Source organism: Eschrichtius robustus, chromosome 17 (assembly GCF_028021215.1).
Source record: "Eschrichtius robustus isolate mEscRob2 chromosome 17, mEscRob2.pri, whole genome shotgun sequence".
In the NCBI taxonomy this organism is placed as follows: Eukaryota; Metazoa; Chordata; class Mammalia; order Artiodactyla; family Eschrichtiidae; genus Eschrichtius; species Eschrichtius robustus.
In genome coordinates this window covers 14,982,296-15,007,332 of record NC_090840.1, presented here as the reverse complement: position 1 = coordinate 15,007,332, position 25,037 = coordinate 14,982,296, and the positions used below count along the sequence as shown (strand labels likewise).

Here is a 25,037-nt window from a genome sequence, read left to right as displayed (position 1 = left end):
TATAGCATTACCACCCCCTAGGCCTTTGCCTAACCTACATTCCACACTGGAGAGTAGTTGATCTATATAAAATCTTCCTAAAACATAAATCACATCTAGTCTCCGCCTTCTCAACCCCAAGCAAAGTCCTTCCTTGTCTCTCCATTGGCTCAAGAGTAATCTTGAAAGTGCTAGATCTGGGGAGGTAAGGCTCTTGTGCTGCAACGCTTCCATCATTGAGATGGGTTTGCTACAAACCAAATAAACCAAATAAACAAAATAGTCTGTTGAACCAAATAATGTCTTAGTGATATAGGTGACATATTTCAGCCCAAGCTTTTTATATGGATGTGAACCTATAAAAGAAACTTTTTTTGGATCATGAGCTGGTCCAAAAAGACTCGTGAGCATGAGTTTGACTTTTACTAGAGTAATGGGTCCAAACATCTCAGCATGAAGCACCACGATATCCATGATCGGACCCCTGACTAAATCTCCAGATTCCCTGGATTCCACATTCCAGCACCAACTGAAACCAGTTCCCGGTCCCCTGGCTCTCTCACAAAGTCTGCTCTCCAATGCTCTTCCCTTCTGAAATGTCCTTCCACACCTCCTGCTGATACTTTAAAAGTCACACCAATCTTCTAAAAAAAAAAAAAAAAAAAAAAAGTCACACCAATCAACATCATCTTTGTAAAAGTTCCTTTGACTTTCACTGGGGAGAATTACTCAGGCCTCAATTCTGTCACTTAATCACAACACACTTCTGTTGTTTGCAGGTGTTGTACTGTTAAGAAAATTAATCTGTTGTTTTGGTCTGTTTCCAGGGCAGGATATTAACCTTCTTCATTTTGGTATCACTAGTGTTCAGCACAGCATGCAATACACAGTAAATGCTCAAAAAACCAAGACACTGAATCAAAGATGAAAAAAGAGAGTAAATGGAAAAGTCCTAAAATTGAATGAAACTGCTATTTTCAGACACTGTGCTAGATACTTTACATATATTATTTCCTTTTAGTCCTTTCAACAATGTTCTCCTTGGGGTACACGTAGTATTGGTCTCCTTTAATAGAGGTGAAACCTGAGGTTGAAAATCTGAAAGATCTTGCTGCTGGTCACATAACCATGTAATGGCAAAACCAAGCCTCCAATCCAGATCCCATCATAGTTTGTGTTCTTTCTGCCATGACTGAGTATGCTTTTGAGGCTAACATTGAGATTATGTGGCTGATCTTTGTAACAAAATTAGCTAGAGTATGGAATTTTAGTATTGACAGCTCACTTTTAAATTTAGGGGGAAACCCAAGTAGAATCCAGTCTTATTTTCAACTTTAATTATGCCTTAGAATTTCTTGGAAGCCACAGAGAATTTTAAGTGGAAGTGTCATTTAAAGGGAATCTTAAAAATAGACCTACTTTTATAATGTTTCCCATGTTTGTTGAATAAATAATGAATAAATAGCTCTATTGCCTTCTGAAATTTGATATGAAATCTTTCCACTTGGTCTATTTTGGGTATTACACTGTCATGTAAGATACTGAACACTGGAGAGTTACAACAAATACGAGTTCAGGATGATTAAATATATATATATATATATATATATATATATATTTAATTAAACATATACATACATTTGGGTATCCCGAACTCTTTTATACACACATACACACACACACACACACACACACACACACACACAGGTGTACACACATTATGTGTGGTTTTCATAGCTGTTCATCTAAAGATAAAGGCAATCACACTCAGTGGATCCATCATAGCACTTAACGGCACTAAAAGTGAGAGGCCTTGCTTTTCTACGTTACCGTCAATTTATATTTCTTAGTATTCTTACCTGAAATAAAGACTAATTTTCTCTATCTCATAGTACACCAACTTATAATCATGGTTTTATACATGCAAATTGAACAACTACCCAAGACAGAACTTTATTTTCTTGGCTTATTCATTTAGTGAATCATACTTTCTAAATGTTCAGAACTTGTATCTCTCTAAGTGTTATCCTAGAGTTTTAAATTCATCTTTTGTTGAAAGACAATTTCTCAAAGCCATGAGCCTCACCCCTGAGAAAAATACTCTTGTTAATTCAGCATCCCTTACAGACACATAGTTCAATCACAGAGCTTTGGGTTTTGCCAGTGCTTAAGAAGTTTGTGCCCGTGTTCCTTTAATGTTTAGACCCCTCAGCTATGCAGTGAAAAACTTAGTAAGAATTCACATGTCCACTCTAGTTACAGTGTTTTGCAGGGTTTACACAAGCCAGTGCAAGTTTCAAGCCTACGCCAAAAAAATGGGATTTATTTCATAGTGTGAAAAGAAAATTCCAACAACTGTATTTGCCTGAAATTGTGAGCACTGAAAGCAGAGAAACTGAAGCTGGAAGTTGCTGCCTCGTTGCTGGATGCCTAACAAGCCAGGTGAATAACCAAGGCTCCTTTGTAGGGCAAGATGTGTGTGTGAGTGGAGACTAGCCACCACCAGGACCAGGATACCGGGAAAGGGGCAATTTCAGCACTTCCTCTTGGTGCTATTTTCTTAATAAGTGAATTATCAACAGAAACCTCTTTCCCCTCCTATTACTTTTAGGAGGGGCCCCATCTGGATGGAGGACTTCAGCCAGAAACACAGTTCCCATCATGGCAGCGTCTGAGTGCGGGATCCCATTCTCGCTAACAAATACGATGAAATGGACAGCAGTAAGGAAACTTTGTTTCCCTCCTTTTGAAAGAAAAAGCAGAGCATCATACTTACAAAAGTCGCCTTCAGAATCTTCCCTGGAGAACAAGCTCTGGGAACTGGGAGCTTGCGGAGGAGCAGAGATAAGGTGGGAGCGGGGCTTCCTTCCTCCTTCTGGGGGCGAGAGTCATTGTTCCTTATCTCCCTGACCTCCGGGCGCAAGGGGCCGGGAAGGCCCGGCCTCTGACCCCCTCTGCCCTCCCTCCTGGTCTCGGCGCCTCGGGTCGGGGTTTCCTATTAGCCGCTCCAGCCGCCCAGCCTGACACGGGCCCCGGGATGCATTAAGGCCAGTCTGCGAAGTGCTTGCGAGATGCGGAGGGTTATATAAGCCCGCGTATTATCATCATCACACACCCCCATAGAACCAAGGCTGCCAGACAAACAAAAGGCAGTTCCAAGAAGGGGAGGAGCAGAGGCAGAAGTTACACTGGGGGTGAATTTCGGGACACTGCTGAACTGGCTGGAAAAAAAGGCAACTCAATATGTGTATGCAAACCTCGGCAAACAAACTGCGCTGCAGCTGGCTGGCCGGCCACGCGGAGAGGCTCCTCGGAGGGAGGGGGGCTAGGGGGCGTAGGCAGGGCTTCCAGGCTGCGGTCCCGGCTCCCCCTTCCCCGGCACCCGGCACAGTAGCCGCCCGTGGCGGGATGGAGTGGATGAGGAAGATGTGGTATTTGGAGAGGCAGACGTTCCAGAGACCAAGTGCTTAGTAAACACGGATGTTTCTTAGACTCAGACCAGGTGCTTCTGCTGCTTTGCTTTCGTCCTGGTCTTTTGTTTTCCTAATGATGGTTTGCAGGGAGTTCCCTGGGCCGGGGCCGAACCCTCAATGTTCATCCTCTATTTTCAATCTCCGTGGGCCCCTGCTTTTTTTCTCTGTGGGAGCAAGACACCCAGCCAGACTGTTCTTTAGGCCAGAGCTTGGGTCTGAGAAAGTTCTGGTTCACTCTGAGCACCCATCCTCCCTGCGACCCTCCCTCCCCCATCCTGCTACCTCCAGTTTTCTTAGATTATTATTTTCCTGCCCTGTTCCTGGCCCTGCTGCCCAACATGTGAGGAGCTTCAACCTCCTGGCATTCGTGGCTTCCACGTGTCACCCCACCAATTACCCGCTTCCCATCCTACCGCCCCTCACCTACTCCAGCTCATGAGACTATGAATCATTCCCTAAAGAAGGCCTTTCCGTTCCTTCCCCTACCGCCCTTCCTCACATCCTCCCCCTCAGCCTGGAATGTCCTCACTCCCATTTCCTTCAAAGCACAGTTCAGATCCCATCTTCCCCACAAGATTTCCCCGATTTCCCTTCTTTTCTCCCCATTGACCCGGCACGTAATTCTTCATGTGCGTCTGGTTTCATAAGTCTGGGGTCTTGTGTGGTTCTCCGGGGTGGCCTAGGACAGGCACTTCATGAGTGTTGATGAAATTCAGCTGACAGCCAACGTGATGTCACCTGGGCCATCAGTCTTAGAGTGGAGGGGCCCCGTGTAACCTCCATGGGCTCAGGTGAAAGCCCATGTTGATGGGCTCTTGAAGCTGTGCAGTGGGCCCAGGAGGGTTTGTGATAGCCTTTACTTTTGGGTATTGGAAATTTTCATAAATTTAAAAAAAAATAAAAAAGAAAGCTTTATAAAAAGTGGAGAGGAATGTCTAACCTTGAGTCACATTCCTTTAGGACATGTGTTCATGAGGGTACCAGGAACTCCGGCCTCTACTGAGTTCCTGCTACTGCACATCAGGAGACCTCTGAAGTGGAACTTACTTCCTAGAAGGCCAGAAAAGTTCCCGAAAGGTGAGATTTTCAGAAATCACAGACTTCTGGGATGTGTTTTATGAGAGAACTTCTCCACTGTGGAAAGAATGCAGACTATCACAACAGCAGCTCGACATGAGAACGATAGCTCTCTGGTGATTTATGATATGGGGTGAAGTACAGAACACGAGCTGTCAGGTGTTGAATTTCTGTGGCTCAGCGTTCAAGCGTTCTTCAGGACGTTCCCCTGTTAGTCTCTGATGAAAGCAGGGTGCTGTCAGTGCCATCTGTGGTGGGTGGATGGACCGTGATGTCATATAAGAGACTTGGGGTGTGTCGACATGCTCTCCCATGCGCACAGAATGTTCAGTGAGTTAGAAGAATTTTCCTGCTTCCACTAATTTGGCACAATAAAAACTGATTCAGGTTCTAAAGAGGAATTTTGGCCTCCAGTTCTTGAGGTTTGGGCTTCAGGAAGGACAGCGGTCCCATTGCAATTCAGTTGTTCACATGTAAGATCTCTCTTTTTGTTCTGCTCAAGTCAGAGCCATGACCATTGTTATTGCTACCACGTGTGAGTCCCGGCTAGGTGTCAGGCACTGGCTCGATGCTTTACATGCATTCTTAGCATAGCAATTGTCCTAAAATAGAGCTGTTTAAAAAAAAAAAAATCTTCATTTTACAGATGGGAAAATTGGTCACACAGCTTAGGAAGTGACAGAACTAGTATTTGAATCTAAGTCTGTCTGTGATTTTTCCATTCTGCTGAAAGCTGGAAGAAACCTTAGAATCTTATCTGCTAGTTTTCAGACTGGGTTCCAAGGAGCACTAGACTTCCAAGGAAGTGCTTCAGGAATTTTGGGTTGGGAGGGGGGTGGATAGGGAGGGAGCAAATGTGAGGAGGAGACCAAGCAAGTCAACTGGGCTTGGGCGATATTCACTGGATTCAAACAAAGAAGCTTCATCTCTGTCTGTTTTATAGAGTGACTTCAGACTTTGTTTAAAACAAGGGTCTTGCTACTAAAAAAAAATTATTTCGAAACTCTAGAACTAGTTTAAATTCTTCATTAAAAAGGTATACAACTTGAGGTTCAGAGAGATTAAATGCCTTGCCCAAGATTTTATTAACAGGCCCAGCATTAACTTCAGATGTCCAAGCTCTGCCTGGAACCCCAGGTCTCCCTGAGTCCTTTATCTCCCCAGTGGTTAAATTGCAGGGAAAGTGAGAGAACGTCTGACCTGATTGTGTTTCCTGACAGTATTCTTCTTGAAAACTGAAGGCAGGCATACTCTCGACTTTGGCTCGATAGACCATTTTTCGTCTCTTTGGCTCGGAGTCTAAATTAGTCAACATTCACCTCGTGGCAAATGAAGATCAAGTGAGGAGTAAATATGTAATTTGGTGATTTAGGGCTCTCGTCCTCTTTTCATTCAAATCAAAGCAAGTAGCAGAGGATACTTCCGCGTGCATCATCTAGCTGATTATATAGCCTTGGCCTGAGAGTACTCTTGCTAGAAAACTGCTTATGCCCCCATGGTTATCAGTCCAATCAAAAGTGACTCTTTTCACAGGAGACACCATAGGTGTGGGGAAGACATTACTCATAGGTGTGGCGAAGACATTGCTCTTAAAGGGGTCCGTATAGCCAAGGGGAAGTGAGTCTCCCGTAAGTCCACATAGCTTGCATGGCTTGTACAGTCTAAGATTTCACATGCTGCTTTGACATCTTTGAGCCTCACGGGGCCCCAAAGGGCTGTGAGTCCCCCTACTTTTACCTGCAATGCTCCCACCGAAATGGGAAAGGCTCCCCCACTGGTTAGGTCCCCGACAGCTGGACATCATCACTCCACCTGGTCCTCATCCTAATAGGTTTCACTTCCCTGCCAGCCCACACAGTCATTGCAACAGGCCAATCACATCGTCCCTGGGAACCAGGGTACCACTTACCATCTTGTTACTACAGACCCTGCTCCCCACAGCTCCTTCTTTTTTTAAAACTAATTTTTATTGGAGCATAGTTGCTTTACAATGTTGTGTTAGTTTCTTGCTGTACAGCAAAGTGAATCAGTCATACATATACATATATCCCCTCTTTTTTGGATTTCCTTCCCATTTAGGTCACCACAGATCACTGAGTAGAGTTCCCTGTGCTATATAGTAGGTTCTCATTAGTTATCTTTTTTATACATAGTAGTGTATATATGTCAATCCCAATCTCCCAATTCAACCCACCCCCACCCTTGGTAACCATAAGTTTGTTCTCTACATCTGTGACTCTATTTCTGCTTTGCAGATAAGTTCATCTCTACCATTTTTCCAGATTCCACATATAGGCGATATTATACGATATTTGTTTTCCTCTTTTAGACTTACTTCACTCTGTATGACAATCTCTAGGTCCATCCACGTCTCTGCAAATGGCACTATTTTTTTCCTTTTTATGGCTGAGTAATATTCCATTGCATATATGTACCACATCTTCTTTATCCATTCCTCTCTCGATGGACATTTAAGTTGCTTCCATGCCCTGGCTATTGTAAATAGTGCCCCCCAGCTCCTTCTTGTTCCCTCTGTTCCTGAATGTGCCTCTGTGTTGCCCCATGTGGCACGAAGTGTCCGCTTCCCCTGGGTCATTAGTGTATGTGACTAGTAAACTGCTCTTGATTCCCTGTGTCCCAAGTCAGATGTCCTGTGTTTGGTCATCCCAGAACCCTAGGGCAGGACTCCCTCCCTCCCCCACGGGGTGAAGAGGAGGCGAACAAAACAATGACCAGACATTAATGCTAATACAAAATGGAATTTTCAGAGAACTAGTGCCAAATATCACATCCTTTGGAGTTTTGCTAAGCATTAGGCTATTGGCAAATAGAAATGACTTTTAACTGAAATTAGCCGGAACTGACCTAATAAACTGACCTTTATTAATTTCAAGGCCCCTGAGCTTTCCCATCCGCTCTTTTTAATTTTTACCATTCTCACCTGGAGATTTTTGAGAGCAACAGCATTGTTCTCTCTCCTGAGATGGCTTAACTTTAGTCCTGCCCAAAGGCAAAGGAATCAAAAGATGACCCTGCCTGCCATGCCTGTCATTTAAACCTTTACTAACAGCATTCTTTCAGAACAATGTAGCAGAAAGAATTTTTCGCATCTCTACAGACAAGAGATTATAATAAGCAGATGTGTTTTTCCGACTGAAACATCCCAATATTAATGTACAATATTCTCAGCCCCAGAAACAAAGCCTTCGATGTAATTTCTTTCCCTGTTCATGAGATTTACAATAGGAAGGTCGTGTTTGTACTAGATTTCGGCTTGAAATTAATCTTCTTTTCTCCTCAGCATTTCTATAGAATCCACACACTTCATTATTTAGTCATTTCCAAATATTAAATGCTTGTCATTTTTGAACAACGATCTAATCTTCCCTTTATGGGTGGAGAAACTGAGTTGTGGAACTTGCAAATCATCGCCAGGACACAGATCGTTCTAAAGTTTGTGGCTACCCGTGGAAATGCTTTCTTCCACACATCTTAGATTACAAAATAAAATTGTAAATTGTCTCATAAGCAGCAAGTATGACATCCTCCAGTTATTAGAAAGGATTCATTAAAAGCTCATTTGCATTTTACCTTATCAGAGAAGCTTTATGGAGTAAATAAATACATTCAAACTCCACCACCAACCTCAACACAGGCTGTGCTAGAATCACTCCCCCTGTCTCTGGACTGTGCCTCATACAGATCAAAATATATTCTTAGTTCAGTTGGACAAGGGTTCATTTGAAGCACATCTGGTGCTCATCAAACCTCTATTTTAGGAGTGGGGAATTCTTTTTCAGAGATAGATTATGTCTGGAAGGTCTATGGCAGCAAACAGTCCTCATTAAATTTCACAACATTTTACCGACATATATACAGTACTCGCTTTTATGTGATTACGGAACCCAGGCAAAACCCTGCACGGCCACTTCAAAGAATTCCTCACTTGACTAATTCTAAAGAGTAAATTGATTTTCTCATCATTTGTTGTGTTTGACAATAGAAAGGCTGACACAGCAACATTGCTAAAATGACAGCTCCTTTCTACTCAAGGGGAAGGAATTCGTGTTAATATTCTTAATGACTGGCATCTTTATGAGAAATGTGAAATCATTTATCCTCAGCAATAACCTGCCGAGGATTAAAAAGTACTTGGTACTTAGAACGGAAGTCATCTGTCAGGAAAAATTATTTAGACGGATGCAAATGAACTGAATAAGTTGGCTTCCTAATTATGGTGTGTATATTCAAGTTTGTTAAAATTGGTTCGAGCTGAAGAATTTGGAGAGGATCTTTCAAGAAGTGGTCTGACATTCTGCTGGAGGAAAAGATAACACGTTCACTTGATAAAATCCTTTCATATTTCCTAAGGATTTCTGGAAATGATTTAAGAAGCAAGGCCATGTAAATCAAGAGAAAACACATTAAGTAAGCGCACATATGTCTTGCTAATTTGGAACAACAGTAATAATGCCTCATGGAAAACACCAAACAGCGTGTTCATCGTGATGCCCTAGATTCTAAATAACCAATAGTGTTTTCCATGGGTGTTTGTTTCAACCCTCTCAGGGCCGGCTTGGGAGTTAACCCAACGGAACAAGTCTAAGCCAGCCCTTAATGAACGATGTAGAGACCAGTCTGTATTCTGTAGGAGTTGTTCCACTCTTAATGGGCCTGGTGTTGCACACCAGTTAGCAAGTTTTTATTGGAATCTCAGTCTTCTCTGCCTCGCTAGCTTGATAGCAAACCTTCATTTAGCTCTTTACCAAAAAGCCTAGTAAATTGTGGGAAGAAGCACTTTCCTGGCATTGGCAGTTTAATTAGTCTGGAAAAAAAGGGTGTAAATTTCAGGCAAAAGTAAACTCCCTCATGTAATTAATGATGAGGTTTTACTGTTTAGCATTTATGTAGAACTTTCTTTTGAGAAAAAAAAAATCGGCATTGATTTTTGAAGACAAACTGACTTGGGTCCAAATCCTAGCTCTACAGGTGTGTAATTTTTTTTTTTTTTTTAATTTTTAGTCTAGGTCCTTTTCTTCTAACTAGAATGAGTAGTACAGGAATAATGAAGTCAGAAAGTGAATAGCAGTGTCCAGCATGTGGCCGGTACTCAGTATCATTCAGTTTCTCCCTCCTTTTCTGGCTCTTTTAGGGTGTTTGTGTCCTAATCACTAGTTCAGTATTATTTGCCCTGAGTCAGTAAAAAAACATTCCTTTCTTCAGTGAGCACGAACTAAGCGGTGACCCTGGCAACAGCTGCTTAGGTTTCTGTATTTAAATATAAATATTAAATGATATAAAGAGATAACAGTAAGGGTCTCTTTAAAAAGACAATGACTGATAATTATTAATAATAACCTGAATGTTATTGTTGTGACTTCAGCCCTGGAGACAAACAGTTATTCAGGGCATCAGGTCAACTCAAGCTGTTAGGGTTGGTGTCAGAAATCCAAAGAAAGCTTTTGCTAGAAAACAGTGGATTAGAGAGACATAGAAAAAAAATGAACCGAGGGAATATCATCCAAGATATTTAGTGATGCCGAATCCAGTTTGCCCCCCTCTAGTCTTTTTGTGAGCAGGTGGAGGAAAAAATGGCAAATGCAAAAACATATATGCTAGAGAGCAGGGGCTGGGCAAAGCATAGGAGCACAGACTGGGCGGAGAAGATGAGGAGAAAGCAGAGGCGTGGAGGACATAGCTGACCGCAGGGGCTGAAGTCTCTCAGGGATGCTGATAGAGGATGTGCTGAGCCCAAGACAGGAGAAAGCCTCGTTCTGCAGAATCTGCAAGTACCCGTGTCTGGGGCTGGCAAGTGCATTAGTAAGAAGAACCAGAGATTAAGAGCCCAAGCCTGAGGCAAGGCTGATGGACAGCAGGAGGAGTGATAATGGGCCACGCCTGAAAGGAATTGCTTTAATGCTATAAACCGGTGCCAAGTGGAGAAACCTGAGACCCGATGTGTGATTGACTTCCACGAATGCACTTTTTACCCTGAAATTCCCTGACATTGCAATCAAGTTAAGCTGTGCACTTAAGGTGTCTGTGCGCTGGGGGGCGAGGCACGGGGTAGGACAAAGGTCATATTACTAAAGCAGGAAAGAGGTAGGAGAATGTGGTCCTCTTGGCTCACCTAACTATTCTTGTTTGAGGAAAAATGGATACAAGTGAATATTATTGGAAACTTTGGCGTGGGAAGAAACCACAAAAGGGACAGCTGGAATCGTGGGTTGGAAGAAAGGAGGTGGAAAAGTATATCCCCTGCATCCTGCCACTTACCGTGACCTCACGTCTTCCCTGACTGGTCCCTTCCTGCATCGTCAGCCGGCACCTGCGAGGGCATCTTACATAGTAAGTCAGCTGTGTTCACCTTTTATCCTGACTGGTTATAGCAAAGGGAAAAATCATGGACTCCCAGCAGTAAGACTGAGTATGACTTTTGTCATAGAGACAGGAGATTATCCAAAAAAGGTTATCCAGACAGTCGAAATCTGTCAGATTATTGACAGAGCAGTTCAAGTTTCCAAGAGCTGGCTTAAAAAAATTTTTAAGTGAAATTTGGTTTCTTCTTTACATTTTTTTTTTCCTGGCTTTGAAACTGTGTGTTTTGCTGTAAAGCCGAGGTTTGGCAAATTGAACCAACTCAATTTTTAGGTCTTGTATTTAAGTATTTAGATCATGACGTCTTAGAAGCTTTTTAATAGAGAACTCCAAACATCATTTATTCATTTAACAAACATTTACTGAATGTTTAATGTGTCCCAGGGGTTGCTGCTGATACAAATAGGATGTGGTACCTGCTTTTTCAAACATATGCTTTTCCATACAAACTGTGTTCCTGGAAAGAATTCTCTCGATTGCAGAATTGAAAGATCACTGAATATATGGAAAAGAAATTGGCTAAAATATCAACTGAGCTTAAAGCAAAAAAAGGGAAAATGTGGAATAGGACAGTTTAATTAATGGTAGGAGTTCGGAGGGGTCCAGGTCCTGCCTTAACCCCTATAGTTCTACACATCAGTCAAGTGTAGTCAAGTCAGACTCTCAGACATGTTTCCTTGTTTGTATGATGGGGACCATGAGAACTGCATGTCATAGAGATGTTGAACAAATTAAATTAGATAATGTATATAAAGCACTTACTTGCACACAGCAGGTAGGTACTCAATAAACCTTAGCTGTTATTATGTATAATATTAGTAAATAAAACACAGGCATCTTTTTCAGTCATTTAGTTTTGTTCTTTAAGAGAATGTTATTTTTTTCTATTACTAAATAAAGCATGAGCCCTAGAATTTTTAGATATGGTCATTAGGAGTATAAAAGGCATTGGAATGTCAAGGGCTTACATTGGAAAGAGTACTGGTTCTGGAATTTTAGGACCTGAGTATCTCTCTGCAGAATATGACTGCCAGTTAATAGCTATGAACAATAATGATACAAGTAACCTCCACAGCCTGTTTCTTAATCTGTAAAATGGGTCCAATAATGCCTGTGCTATCTACTTCATCCAAAGAGTTATGAGGATCAAATAAAATAGGATTGTAAAAATGATTTGAAATGGGTAATATGATATATAAGTAAAAGTTATAGCTAAATAATAATTATGAGTTTTCCCTGAGCTATGGTACTGATTACTGATGACTGGCAAAAAATGTAATTGTGGTTTATAAATATTTTAAGTGGAAATTACTTTTCAGTTTATACAAGAATAGATTATAGGTTTGGAGGAAGTGTGGAGAACTAGAAGACCTGGATTCTAATCAGCTCTATTAGCATATGCAAATTATTTAACTCCTGTGTCTCTGTATCTTTTATAAAAAAGTTTGTATTTGAAAATAATTACAACGAAAAAATCTGAGGTGTGGAGAATTGATCTAACTTACAGAAAAGTTGCACAAATAATAGAAAAAACACTTGCATACCATTTACTCAGATCCATGTATTGCTAATAGTTTGCCCCAATCTTTTTATCAATTGGTCACTCACTTTCTCTTTCTATGAATTTATGTATGTTTGCATGTATATATTTTGTTTGTTTGTTCTTCCTTGAATTCAATGAAAGTTGCATACCTCATGGTCTTATAACCCTAAATATCTTTCAATGACACAGGTACTTAGTTGGGTGACATGCTCCACAGGGTGGTAAAAATCAAATGAAATGTTGGAAAGCACTTTGGAAAGTATAAGTTGTTATATAAAATTAAAAGTTTCATAAATTGGGAAAAATCAAATTTCATAAAACATCAGAGGAATTACTAAGGAAGGACAAACTAAGGAAGTCCATTTTCAATGTGTATAAGAAGCTAAAGATTGAGCAAACTTAGGAGTCTCTGTGATGGGTGAGGGAAACGAGAAAGATGCTCTCGAGTTATATTACTTCTGGAAGGACCTGCATCTTTTTTTGTGTTGTTTTTAAATTTTTAACAGTTTGCCATTTTATGTGGTCTCTTTGGTGGAGATTGTGAGCATGTTTGAGAAAAAATCATAGAAACTCAAGGGCAGTTGCTGCTCAGAGGCAGAACAAAAGAGCTGTAAAGAGTTTGGGAAGAGTTCAGCTTTATTTCTTCTGGTCCTCCCTTTGAGTAGTGAAAATGACCTGCTTTATTTTCATTATAAACAACAGTTGAGATACAAATAAGAAATAGGAAAGCATGTTTTATAGAAGTGGTCAATGTATAGGCTTAGTTGAAAATAGTATGAACAAAGTATTCTTAAGGACCAAAGACATAATTTTTCACAGAATCCGTTTCCAGCACTCTCTGTGATTAAGGTTTAGCTATATTAAAAACATAATTATTCTGCCAAATTACCTCTACATTGACAATAGAATTCTCCCTTTCATCAGCAGATGTAATACTGGTAAGCCTGATTTCTTTATAATAATTACCAGGTTTCCAGTCACACCCTCCAGTGAACTGAAATATAGCCAATAACTTAACAATCTGAATGCAAATACTCTTTTTCCTGTGGCATATTTCTTTCATTGCTCTGAAAATTATAATGGCTTTCTTTAGGTACTTATAACAACAAAAAGAAATCTAGGACATGTTTTAAAAACAAAACTATTTTTTCAAAAAAATCAAAACCACACTTAAGGATTCTAAGTTAATCTTTTATTTTGAATTATTAAATTGTTATTCTCAATAGTGCAAGATGAAAAATGTAAGTTAATGGTTATGAAAGACATTTATAATCCAACAATGATTAATTTTACTTCCTTTACAAATAGATCAGTTTTAGACATAAATTATGTAGGTATATAATGGTATATACACTCACATAATTTATAAAGCTGTGAAGAATATGGCTCTTATACTTCTCTTGGGAAAAGTCCAGTACCTGGGGACGTATTTAAATGTTTATTTCTCAATGAGGTGACATCACTGAGGGACAGCCCAACTGATGTAAGGCAACAGGTTTCCCTACTGTAATATATTTGTAATCACTTGAAGCGTGAAGCAGTGAAGCAGGAGCTAGAAGCCATGAGTTCTAACACTGATTAGTCCTCTGTCAGTCCTCTGAATCCTCTGTCAGATTCAGTTTTCTGGTGTGCAGAAATGACATATTTGCTTTGCTTACCCAAAGATTGCAAGTTCCAATGATTTCACTCAAGGGAAAATGTTTTGAGGGAGTGATGGTAAATACTGTCATCATCGCCTGGGTAGCATTCTTTCGGCAAAGGTTAAAAAGTGCCTTCACAAACAAGGCTCTTGATAACAAAGCTACAAACTTTCGAATCAGTGCTTGGGCATTTCTGGTAGAATGGATTTTCCGCAAAGAATCCATCTAAACAGTAAATGCTTTTGCCGGTATTTGTTCCAGTTCCAAGAATACTCTGCAGTCCCTGATTTTTCATCACGGCACTAGCAAGAGGGGCCATGGGAGAGCTGGGTTCATACCTCCATGTCCTCCTTAGTTCTAGTGTACAACTGACGCATGAACTCCGGTTAATCCTGGTAGAACTTTACTGCCTTATACTTTTTGATAAAGCCTGGCCTATAGAACTATCTCTGGTAAGAATGAGTTTTAGGATTCTTAGGCAAGCTTCAGTTTCCTCAGATGTAAAATGAGGGATTTTACGTAGATGATCTCTAAGGAATATCTCTAATATTCTGTACTTCTATGATATTTTCCGTGCCTTTCCTGGGAAATCTAGCCTTAATTCTGATTATTTAAGAAAACTACACGACATAATATCTGGTAGCTTTGACAGAATGTGTGATAATTTCCTCTTTCTTCTAAGTGATTTAAAGCCTCTCATCTCACTGGCAAATTGTCCTACAAATGAGAATGTGATTTTGAGCCAATGAATTTTTACAGTCAAATCCCGTGACAAAAAACAAACAAACAAACAAAAAACACCCCCCAAAAAACAGTATGATTTACTGTGGAGTTTACAGGGCATTTTAATTTACGATATGCAGCAGATAGTGGATACTTTCATTCAGGTGGGACGGGTCTATCTAGCACTGTCCTTAAAATTCTGGTCTTGCTGTAGTTTTACATGTCCTTAAAAATGGAATTGTCACAATCACCTCAGTTCAGCTCTCAAGAGAAATTAATTGATAGCATAGACTCCTGCGTGGCTGGCGTGTGAGTGACACCCAGCTCTACAATTTCGCATCTAATCAAGGAAGATGGGAATTCTAGTTGGCCTATTGTCTATTTGAATCTGTTTCTGGATGGAATCCAGCTGGCTCAAATGTAGCCCTGGGACAGTGATGTGGGCAGAAGAAGGAAAAAAATTAAGCCAGAAAACTGGTGCATGAGACAGTGCTTTCCACATTGTCAAAAGAATTGCCTGGTGTAGCTGTGAATTTACTTTTGATTAGTTTCCTAAAATTTCTCAGTGACTAAAATGCAATTTTCTATCCCAATTATCGTTGACTATTCTGGCTATGACTATATAATGAAGACCTATATATCAGATATACCATCTTGAAGCTATACTTGATAGATGCAGAGGTTTAAAACTCAACTTCTACCTTATTGTTTCTAATAGTAAAGAGAGAAAGCAATATTAAAAATCTATGAAGAATAGCAAGAAATGCACAATTGTACCTAATTAAGAGCTAAAATTATACGGCAACATTTTAAGTGGTAAGAGATCACCTATGGGAAAGACATTATTAACGGTTGGTATAGCTAGGAAAAGAAAGTTCCGTGGAGGTAAGGGGGTAATTTTTCTTCAAGGATGGGTGAGATGTGGACATTCACAACCATAATGGGAGGGCAGCCCGAGCCCAGAAAACAGTATGAGCAAATCCTTAGTAGTAGAAGTAAGTGATGTAAATTTAGGAGATGCTGGACCAGCTTAGGAAAGAGCAGAAAGCACATTGGGGAAAGGGGATGGTTGTAGTGGAAAAGATGATGTGGGTCCTTAAAGGCTGGTGTTTCATTTAGGCTGGATGCTGTAGGAAACTGGAAGATGGCTATTTTAGAGTAATGGAAGGGCAGGATGAAAAGTGCTAAAGGAAGATGAGTTTAACAGTGATATGTAAGATGAATGGAAGAAGAAAGATAAAGTGTAAGCTCCATTTAGAAGCAAGAGGTGACGCAGAACTGGATTAAAGTCCTTCCCTGTTCCCCCCACCATCGTTTTTAGTTTTTAGGAGAATGTTTTATTTATTTAGACTGGTCTTAAGGGAAAAGCAGAGTTTTCCAGTTAAGGAGAATAATGTAATCTAGATGGAGAGAACGGCAGAATGAAGGTAAAAAGGTAGTGGGTGGCATGCTCCTGAAAGGTTAATTTGCTCAATATCTCATTATTAACGGTAGCCAAGTTCTAGAATCCAGGTTTCCAATGTTTTTCCACTTTACTACCCTGCTTCTTTTTCCCAGCTATAACACTACTGCCACTATTTAGCAAATTTTATTTCATTGCTAGTCACATTTTAATTTACTACTTGCCCAGCATGAAATGTGATTTACCTGAAGCCAATGAGGCAGTCCAGTGGGGTTTTCTAAGCTTCCAAAGGGGTTAGAACAGTGGCAGAAGCAAGTGGAAAAACACCTCCAGTTCCACTTCTGAGATAACTGTAGTGGTTGACCAGAATGGTGGCTCAATGGGTCTCTGATTTTCGAGCAAAACAACTGAGAATAACAATCGCTATGCATGAAGTGTTTCATAAAGCTTATTTCCTCTCTGTTTTCTGTCCTTATTTTTGTGTCAAAAAACATGACTCTTGGACAGAACATGTTTTGACTGGTGTTTTTTTCCCCCTTCCTCTCCATTTATTCATTTTTCTTTTCTTACAAAGACCACGCTTCTCCCATTGAAGAAGTATTTGTACCTCTGAGACAGGTCGACAAGCTGAACACGTAGGAGTAGAATCCTGAATTGAAATCTGAGTTTAGACAGTCTGAGATGAAGGAGGTTAGGCGTATCAGTCCATATGCCATACCTTAATCTCCAAATACGCACAAGAGCCCATTGACCTACGTGGACACCAGCTGAAGAGACCTAGTGTTAAACTTGACAGCTAAATCCAGCTTTCGTGCTCGCTGCAGATGATGTTTATTGCTCTAATGATGGCACTTGTGTATTCTATCTTTTTCCCTTGGTTCCTTGCACTGGATGTCTCAAGAATGACCAATTCAGTCATTAGCCATTACTAGTTTCCGAGTGTATGCTGACTCATGCCAATTCAACCCCCATGCAACCCTAAATGAGAACGAGATTTACAGGTGCTGATACTTAGGCTGGCATCTCTCCCACAGGAACCAGGGAACATGGTTCAGAAAACTCAGTTGAGTAAAATAAAGTGGGCCAAAGTCTTCATTAGAAACTTGAACAGAACCCAAGTCTCTTTTGAGGAATCAAAATGCTGTCAGGTCTCCACAGGTCAATGTTATTCCCACAAATTTCTAGCAACAGGACTACATTTTAAATTCCAAATCTGGCGGACTCAAGCAGTGTATTCTTTAATCGTGCTGCTCCCCAACATCTAGTGCAAGACTGTGAAATGGCAAATATAATCCTCTACCTCTAATAAAATTATACCTAATCCTGAAAACTATTCATTGATTTAGTATCAAGAATGGCTCTCCTGTTTTGGAGAGAAGCTTAAAATGAACTGTGGCTGAAACAAAATAAAAGGGTGGAACAAGAGGAGATAGAATGCAAAGCAGCAGGGTGGGGTGGGAAAACCTTTCCCAAACCTTAAAATTAAAAATGATTTGTCTTTGTAGTTAGTGAAAAAGGGAGTGTCAATATCACTTGTAAAATGTCATTCGTACATTCTGCAAAAGGATTCTACCTTCAACCAAGGTAGAAGCTGAAAGTTCTGAGCAGAAGCAACTTAAATATTTCATCTCTTCTTGCCTCTAGACTCTTTAAAGTATATGTCCCTCTCCAGCAACATTTTCTTAGTTGAAAGAAGAGAATTATAGGTATTTTGCAGAAGTAGTTTGTTGTTCTTGACTTGAAATCCCTTACTACCCTAAAGTTTAAAAACACTAGAATAGTTATCAGGTCAACTATTTTCTTAATCTGAGAAAAGATTCTTTTTATCTAAGGAGGAATATGTCATAAAAAACATCAGTTGTGTATGTCTTATGTCCATTGATGATGAGAAAGTTAGATTTTATCTGTTTAAAATTATATTGCTAAACATTTATATGCACATATATTTACCTGTGTTTGCATTATAAAGTTATCCCAACCATAGCTGGGGATATTTATGGTGTTGCAAAATGAAATTACACTTCCAGCATCCCCATTTTCCTTAGGTGCTGTCACCATTCCCTGGGTACCTGGGCTTGAAGCCTCAGTGTCTTCTCTGTAACTTGTCTTTCCTTTGTCCTCTATTTGACCAATTACCAAGTTGTTGATATGGTCATTTAGTTCTTCACAATGTTTCTTACACCCATCCTTTCCTCATTCCCAATGTCACTGATGAGAATAGGCAACCCTTTTTTTCTTTTTTTGGACTCCTGGTACTCTCCCAATTGTATGTTCTCTCTCTCTGTCTCTCTATATCTCTGTATCTCTCTCTCTATCTCTCTATCTCTCTCCCCATTCCTGAAAAATCTACTGCTTAAACTTCCTAAGGCATCTATTTCAACTATGAAATCCAACCTCTCTACCTGGTGTCCTGATGTGTCACCACACTCTAGAGTCTGGCCTAATTTAGCTGACATGACATGCTTAAAATAGAAAAGAGTACAGAGGAGAGGCAACCAAGGACCACACTCTTTCTCCTCCTCCTTTCTCATCTTCTCTCTCTTCCTCCATCACCCCTCTTCCCTCCCTCTTCCCCTTCCTTTCCACCCTCTCCTCTGCCGAGTGCCTCTCTTCACTGTATTCCCAAACTGTATCTACACAAATCCTCTGACTCAAAAATACTATGTCTTGGCTTGAAAATGACATACACAGTTTAACTCCAAGCCTTAACTCAAGTGGTTCCTTCTGCCATCTTGGAAAAAGAATACAGCTGTTTGAATCCTGACTAAGTTCTAGGCGCTTAATTTTATTATCTCATTGAACCTTGATAACCACACTTTGTGATCACCATATCCCCGTAGAGAAGGAAACTGAGTAAAAGAGGGTAAATGAATTGTCCCCATGGAGTTTGTAAAGAATGGGGATGAATCACAGCTCTGATTCATCTGCTTAACGATGTGGAGAAAAGTCTTGCCCGGCTCCGGTTCCAGCTCCTCCAGTAGGGGGCTCTGTGGACATCCCTTTTAATTAGTATTAATAATTGATACTTAACCACAAAATTCCTTCCATTGCTACTAGAAATTTTTTTTTGTGGGGGGCGCATTTTCCGCTCACAGCTCAACTAGAGATTCCTTCAGGGCAAGGATGGTGTCCTATATTATTTTGTACTCCTCTCAGCACTAGGATAGAAATACATACACAGGAAGTTCTTGAGTACACACGGACTAAATGAATTAGCACATTGACGCAGCTTTCTTAAGCCTGTTCCTTTTGACTCCATTTAGAAGGCACCTATGGCTCTTCCTTAGACATCAGATCAACTGCCAAAAAGTAATTTAAACTGTTCGATATTGAGCCTATCCCTCAAATCTCTTTTACTAAATTTAGATGTCATATATGAAAAGAATGGGATAACACATGTGAATCCTCTAGGTGTCTCAAATAAAAAATATTACATACCCCATGCTTTTATTCATTTGCTATATCCAGAACATTTTCTTTATTCTTGCCAGCATGAAGCTCTCAAGAGGAAAAAAAAGGGACATGTGATTTGTAGGGGCCTCTTTTTGCAGGGGATGCACTCCTTATAGAAGAAAGTTAAAAGCTGAAGTTTCTAGAATTTCTGGATGCAACGCCAAGCACATCTGTGTACTAGGACGTTCTACTCAGGGGAGGATTGATTATTGGCAGGTGAAGGTTAAGGGGGAGGCATTAAACTGGCAGGAAGTCTATTCAGAGGACGTGTTATAGAAAGGTGATTTTGATGCTAAGCCATATTAGTGATAGGAGTTTGAGGCTAATATCCACAGGTGCACACTTCTAAATTAACTTATCAATAAATGCACACTCTGTATGCATTTCATCGGTTCCCCCCATGACCCTGGTATAGCTAATATCTCAAAATAGGCTAACCTTCAGTTTTATTTTAAGTTAATACAGCAGGTGTTGCCTGTGAGTTATAACACCATGCCACAAAACGGGACAATAAACAGAACCCCCTGTAATTCAGATTTCCATTTTGTTTATTAAGAATGTGCTCTTGGGCTTCCCTGGTGGCGCAGTGGTTGAGAATCTGCCTGCCAATGCAGGGGACACAGGTTCGAGCCCTGGTCTGGGAAGATCCCACATGCCACGGAGCAACTAGGCCCGTGAGCCACAATTACTGAGCCTGCGCGTCTGGAGCCTGTGCTCTGCAACAGGAGAGGCCGCGATAATGGGAGGCCTGCGCACCGCGATGAAGAGTGGCCCCCACTTGCCACAACTAGAGAAAGCCCTCGCACAGAAACGAAGACCCAACACAGCCATAAATAAATAAATAAATAAATATTAAAAAAAAAAAAAAAGAATGTGCTCTTATTGTTCAGAAAAATGGGAGAATGCTTAGATTGGTGTATCTGGGGCCTCCATCAAGGCAATGGATACAGGAGGATTTTCCCGAGTTCTTGAAATAAACTTGTTTCAGGCCTATTACGTATTCCATGAAGTGGAAAAGCTGCATATATTAGTAGCTCTATTTGCAGATGGGAAAAAAAACCATAGAACAAAGTAATAAAAAAACTAGTTCAGGGTTTCAGTTAATTGTAGCAATAGACCTTCTTTCTAGCAACCACAGTTTGTAGCTGAGCTGAAGATTTGGACAAAGCCAACAACAGAATAGAGATGAAAACTGAGGAGAATTAAAAAAACAAAAAACCGAGGAGAATAAAACAAAAGCAAAAATACGTGAAGGTAGATGAACATCTACTTCAGAGTCAATTGCTTTGAAACAGAAAATTCAATTATTGTAGTTTTATAACATGATTGGATATGGGATAAAACAAGTCCCCTTCTTACTGTGGTTCTTCTCTTACACAAGTGTCCTGTCTTGCCCATGAGTTTACCACCCATGTAAACTTTCGAATCTTTATTTTACGTTCAACCGGAGCCATCTGGGCTCTTGCCTGTTCCCAAACTCTGCTCCCACTGTCAGCCATCTAACTCTCTTGTGTGAGAATTTGTTTATTATTTTCTGAAATTTGTAGATTAATTTGGGGAGACTCTACCTTTTCACCAAGAAACATGTGTCTGCTCATTTGTTCAGCATAGCCATTCAATATCAACCTCACCCACTACAGTTAATGAACAGTGGCATGGCCAAGTTTCTTAGGTTCACAATTTCAAATATGCAGGAATAGTTTCTTACAGATTTCTAGCTGTGTGGTAAAAAAGGAGATCAGCATATAAGAAAAGGTTTTACCTTTGAAGGTCAAGAGGAGAGCTACATTTTTTCTTTTTAATTAACAAAGGTTTAACACACTATCGTGCAGTAGTACGTGGATCCCATATTTTGAGCAGCTAGTTGATCTGCTACAGCTAAAGATGAGGTCAAGCCACGTAACTGTTAATGCTTCGCTTTGAAAGTTCTATAGTCATGTTTGCTAGGAAGAGAGAGGCATCTCCAGATATATTGCCTTGCCCTTCATCTAGAGGAGTTCCAGTCTCTTTCCTCTCCCTGGACTGGGGCAGGTGCAGACCAGATGATCGGGATTGGAAAGAACATCCTTTGATCTGTCCCAAGATCCTGAAAACTGAAGCTGAATGACCAGTGTCCAAGGACGTATCTGCTAGGTGGCATTTAGTGCATTGTGAGATCATTTCTCGGTCAGCTGCCCTTCTGGGGAAAGGGTGCAGATAGACAGCTCAGTGTGTGATGGTGGGCGCAGAGTTTGGGAACAGGCCAGAGCTCAAGCTGATTGCTTTCAGCTTTTTGTTCACTTTGGTTTAAGGGTGAAGGACAGCAAGGGTCCAAGCCCCTTGTTTTGTCTAAATGGTATCTTCCTTTACCAATTACTTCTGGAAGTCTGACCTGACTCTCTACAGTGTTTTGCCAAGTTATTATTTCTTTCTGAACAGTGGGCCAGGAGGAAGGAAGAGGAGCACATGACCCTTTGGTGAATTCAGCTCCCTGCTGGGGTCCACTGTTTGGGCCCTTTGTTCCCCCAGCCCTGTGGCCCAGCGCCTGCACTCTTTCTTATCCTTTAAGGCAGGACCCAGGACTCCCTCCTCCCTGCAAAGGGTATTCAACTGTCACCATTGTCCCTACGGGTCCATTAACTCAGTTGCTCCACATCCCTAAATGCCAAAAGCAGCTCCTCTGGCGCTCTCTCTACCCCCGCCCCCTTCCCCACCCCCCTGCCTTTGGTGGCAGAGAAAAAAGCTAAAAGAAGACACACTTTAAATAAACAGATAGAATGAATGATTGACATGACCGAGATGAACACAGTCATGCATCCTAGACCTATATCTGCATATGCATCTACCCACCTTCTCTCTCCCCCATTCATTGCACATGTGCTGAGCTAGGTGCTTTGTGGTTTTCTCTCTCTTCATAACATCCCCAAAGAAAGTATTCCTATCTTCATTTTACAGAGGAGGGAGCTGAACGGTTAAGTCACCTGTCCAAGGCCATGCAGCTAGTGAGAGGGGGTACCTGGATTAGAACACAAGTCTGTCTGAACCCAAAAACTGTACTCTCCTGCTTCCAAAATCATGTTTGAAATTTCACACCATAGCAGGGCAGCTAATAGATGTGATTCCTACCACGGTTATAGAAAGCTGAAATAGGAGGGGATTTTTCAGAAAATACTCAAGCTTAATTTTGGACAATCATTTCACACATTCTGCCCAAGTGGCATTTTTCCTAAGCTGCCCCCAAATACAACCAATCAAGTTTTATCGTTTTTTTTCCCGTTTCTCTTATGAATGGAGAGGAGACTATTAGAGCCAGTAAATGGCTCTAAAGTGGGGTAACTAGAGAGGAAAGTGCCTTGGATGTTTGAATGTCCCTGTGAGCTAGCCAACACCCATTTACTAGTAAGGCATAAAAGTGAACCAGGCCAGTTCCTGTCTTAGGGGTCTTCACCATACCTGAGGAGTCAAGTGATAAGAAGGCAAAGTAGAAAGTAGGGCTAAAAAAAACAAGGTAATTGTGCTAATTGCAACCCACAGATAACCAATAGCCTCAGTGGAAAGAAAACATCACTGGGAGATGTAGTCAGGGGAGGCTTCCTGGAGGAGGTGGAACTTAAGCGGAAGCTTTGAAGAATGAGTATACAGAGGTGATGAGGATGTCCTACACACAGGCTTATAAACGTAGAACTAGAAGGAATGTCTCACATGATGATAAACTCTCATTTTGCAGACAACAAGATGGAAAACTAGAGTGATTAGGGGTAAGAGAAGAGACCAGGAAGTGGGGGACATTGAGCTGGCCACTTGAGCCACAGGGAAGGGTAGACTTCTGCTGCTGTAGGGATTTGGTGGGAGATACAGTTGGAAAGTTGGGGCTGAATAAGAGAGGGCCAACATGTCGGACTGAGAAATTCAAACTTTATTCTGTGGACAGTGAGGGTCCATGTGGTAATTCTCAGCTGAGAAATGCTTTGATGGGAGCCGTGTTTTAGGAAGCTCAGTCCACAACTGGTGGACAGGAGGGAAGTGGAGGCAAGAGGACCCGTTAGCAGGTTGCTGTAATGACCCCCATGTGATTGGATCATTGCACTGGAGCGGTAGCTGTGGGCCAGATGTGGGTGACGCTTTAAAGGGAGGACTCACAGAATTTGATGACAGATTGGCTATGGGGGTGAGGGGAATATTAGGGAGGAAAAAAAAGCTAACAGGCTTATACTCCTCCTCCCCAGCATACTGAGTTTGAATTGAAAATATTTTAAATAGGAAACATATTTCAGGACAAACTTTTCCCATAAAATATCTTCTTTCAAATATCTTTTTCCGCCCATGGATCTAACATAAAGGAAAGGTAAATTCACCATATGACCATAGACTTAATTTCATACATGAGCCTCCTTTTCTTCAAAGTCAATAATGATGATTAAAAATAAAAATCTATTTAGAGTCAGCTCCTTAAACATTTTAATCCCCTTAAATTTACTCCATGCTCTCCCCACAAAAAATATTGCAGAGGGAAAAAAGAACCAGATGTCCTGACCTGACCCATTGGCTGGCCTCATCCACCTGGCAACGGCTGGTGAAATCTCCGTACTCAGTATTAGAAATCCTGCTTTCTGGATTCCTAAAGGATAAACCATTTAAAATCTAAAACACAAAAGAACCAAGCCCCTATCCTTTCCCTTATGGGTACATAATTAAGACAGTAAATGCAAAGTGTCACATGTGCCACTCGTCTCTGCTATTACAATGGAAATGACCACAGCAATCTGCTTGAAGTCACATAAATTTCCTTAGAAGGAAAGAGTAGAGCCCTTTTAGTTCTTTGATGAAGGTTCCTGCTTATCATCTACCACGAGTTCAATGATTATCTGCATTCATGTATTTTAGTTTTCCACGCCACTGTCAAAGTGGGTTTTGTAAGTTAATGGATCAAGCTTTCAGATTGCTTTTCGCCTCTGAGATTTGTCACCTTACTGCGTGCCTAGATCACAGGATGCAGCCACAGGGCAAGTCAAGATCTCCCTCAGCCCCACCCCCCAGTGATTTTTCACCTCGCTGGGAGGGATACCCAGGGCGCTCAAACACTTTCACAGCTGTTAGAATACTGATGGGAACTTCATGTGTGTTACCAGCACAAGTGCTGTCAGGAAGAAACCAAATGTCAAACTGAGGTATGTAGAAGTCACCATAAATATGCCTCTGCATGTTTACCATCTGGAACGGTGGATTTAGATTTTGACAAGAAACTGGGATTGCCCTGCGGGCAGTGTCTTGAAACAGACCCTCTGAGTTCGTTAAGTAACTTCACATTACCTAAGCCTTGTTAGGGGGAGTAACACACAGCCTTGCCTTCTCAAGGTGTGAATTTATTATTTCTCAACACTTCCTTTCTT

At 41.0% G+C, this 25,037-nt stretch overlaps 1 protein-coding gene across 5 annotated transcripts in view; it reads right to left on the bottom strand.

Moving 5' to 3' along the window:
- The window catches only part of SULF1 (sulfatase 1), a 160,926-nt gene that overhangs the window by 133,425 nt on the left and 2,464 nt on the right, over positions 1-25,037 (bottom strand). The window contains exon 1 of one of the 5 annotated variants that reach the window (XM_068525457.1): positions 2,756-3,005. The exons of the other annotated variants lie outside the window; for them this stretch is intronic. The gene's annotated coding sequence lies outside the window, so the exon portion shown is untranslated. Of the gene's footprint in view, positions 1-2,755; positions 3,006-25,037 lie in introns of those variants that run through there. 5 annotated transcript variants of the gene reach the window in all.